The sequence below is a fragment of the Penaeus chinensis genome, chromosome 39 (assembly GCF_019202785.1).
Source record: "Penaeus chinensis breed Huanghai No. 1 chromosome 39, ASM1920278v2, whole genome shotgun sequence".
Classification (NCBI taxonomy): domain Eukaryota; kingdom Metazoa; phylum Arthropoda; class Malacostraca; order Decapoda; family Penaeidae; genus Penaeus; species Penaeus chinensis.
The window spans coordinates 11,184,137-11,186,636 of NC_061857.1; the positions used below are offsets into that span (position 1 = coordinate 11,184,137).

General features: G+C 38.6%; 1 pseudogene; it reads right to left on the reverse strand.

Moving 5' to 3' along the window:
- LOC125046460 overlaps positions 1 to 2,500 on the reverse strand; it is a 12,133-nt pseudogene that overhangs the window by 6,248 nt on the left and 3,385 nt on the right.

Sequence of the window (2,500 nt, forward strand, 5' to 3'; positions counted from 1 at the left end):
TCGACTTTGTATTTTAGTATGGAATGCATACTTAAAAATGAAAATAATTAACACGTTGTCATGAAAAAAATAATGATATAAGCAAGTATTTAAATTATTCAAAAGCTTAATACAGAACATCACAATGAGATTCCTTATTTCAGTGATTACATCGGATAACGTTATCAGTTCTTATACAATGTCCATATTAATTATGAGATCTATATTGTTCCTATAAGCATTAGAATAAAGTGAAAAAGAAAAATACATCGTCAAATCAGAGGTACAGTTTTTCTCCAACTGTATGCTTACAAGGAGGCGTTTAAATATACATTGTTCCGTGATCATTAGTATAAAGTGAAAAATAGAAAAAATAATTGTCAAATCAGATTTTTTTTCTTCCAAAATAATGCTTACATGAAGGCGTTTAGATCTTATCAAGCAGAAAACCACTACGATAGTAAACAAATAACATCTAGCAATTTGATTCTTACCGAATAGAAAAAGAAACAGAAAACAAGCAAAAACGGACAGCTTCTCTCTTATCTCACGCTAAGAAATCCTTCACACGCCGAGAGCTACCTGAAGTGCTCGCAAACTTGCTGTTCCCCTTGAGCACTCCTTCAGACACGCTGGAGCTTCAAGTCGAGAGGCCCTTGAGATACATAGTTTAAAGGGCGCGTCTTTGAGGACGTCGTTTTAATTAATGTGATGGTTTATTCATATTTAATCTTTAGTTTTAGTTTTTTTTTCCATTATGTTTTTTTGCATTTTGTTGTATACTCTTTTTGATGAGAGGAGTGTTTCTAGCTGCTTATTAAAAGATGATAATAGCTTAAGTTTATTGTCATTGTCATTGTAATTACTATCATTAACGTTATATATGTGTGTGTGTGTGTGCGCACGTGTGTGTAGATATATAGATATAGATGTTTGTAGATATATATGTATATATAAATATATGTGTGTGTGTGTGTGTAGATATGAATAGACATAGATATAGATATGTTTGTAGATACATATGTATATATAAATATATTTGTGTGTATGTATGTGAGGAGACAAATATTAATTTTCCCTAATAATAGAAAGCATTGTTATTTAAAGAAATATGACAGAAAATACACTTTTATCGACTTTTTCCCAAATTCTTAGAACTATTTTTTTGTGAATAAAGAAAAGGCGTATATAAATATGTGTGTGTGTGTGTGTGTGTATATATATATATATATATATATATATATATATATATATGTATATGTATATATGCGTATATAAATGTGATATAGATGCGTATATAGATGCATATATATATATATATATATATATATATATATATATATATATATATATATATATATATATATATATATGCGTATATAGATGTATATTCATATGCGTATATAGATGTATGTATATATGCGTATATAGATGTATAGATGTATGTATGTATATATGTATGTATGTATGTATGTATGTATACCTACACACACACAATTCCGTGTGTGGTAAAACACAATTCCGTGTTGTTACTATGGTAGAAAAACCCACAATTCAAAAACTAGAATTATTGATAAGGAGACTACAGTTTCGAAATCCCCCTGGATTCCATCTTCAGGTTTGAAGAGTAAAGAAAGGGAGATCAGGTCAGATCGTTCTCCAAACTGGGCCGCCCTCGACGTTCTCGACGTCGCGTTATCCAGGGCACGGTGTACCTCCTCTCCCAAAGAGGCTTCTCACCTGCCCGTCCTCAGCCTGCCCTGCACTGAGGAGATCTACTCGCCCTCTTCACCCTCGCAACTGCAGGCTGATCTTTCGCCAGGTGAACACTCTCCGTCGCAACTTGGTCCACAACAGCTCTCCCTCTACCTCGAAAGTGGGCACCTAAACTGTTCCCTGTGCCACCTGTGATAAGCAGTATTTTGGCGAGACAGGCGCCAATCTCACTAAGCGTCTGTCTCAACACAAGTACGCTATATCCAGGGGACACAACAACAACGCCCTCTTTTGCCATGCGACTGATTGGTCAGAGGCGCGAATTGTCTTTCCTTCCGCTTCTCCTTGTCTCCCACATCCTCCGCCTTCTCCCTTATGCCGGCCACCCTGCGCATAGTCCGCCCGATCCTCCGACCTAATCTGACCTCCTTTCGCTTCCGTTCGTCTGTTCTCAGCTGCCCCATATTACCGCGTTGCCTCTCCTCTCTCTCTTTTATACCCCCTCCTCTTTCATTAGTCTTCTCCGGGCTAGTACAATGTTAACGTGTCGGCCTCTCATCCGAGGGGTCGGCGGTTCGCGCCCCGCCCAGGCGCGAGAAGTTGCAATTGTCGCCTGGAGGTTACTGCTGTGGCTGGGCACCGCGTCGGGTAAGGACTAAGCTCAGCCGAGTCAGCACCAGCTGACTCACGGTAGCGAGTCGGCATTCGTCAACACAGGCCGGGCTCCCTCTTTTGCATAGCCCGGGCGAGGCTCAGCTTCGTATATCGGACTTATCCTTTTCGTTCCTCTTCAGACTTGAAGATG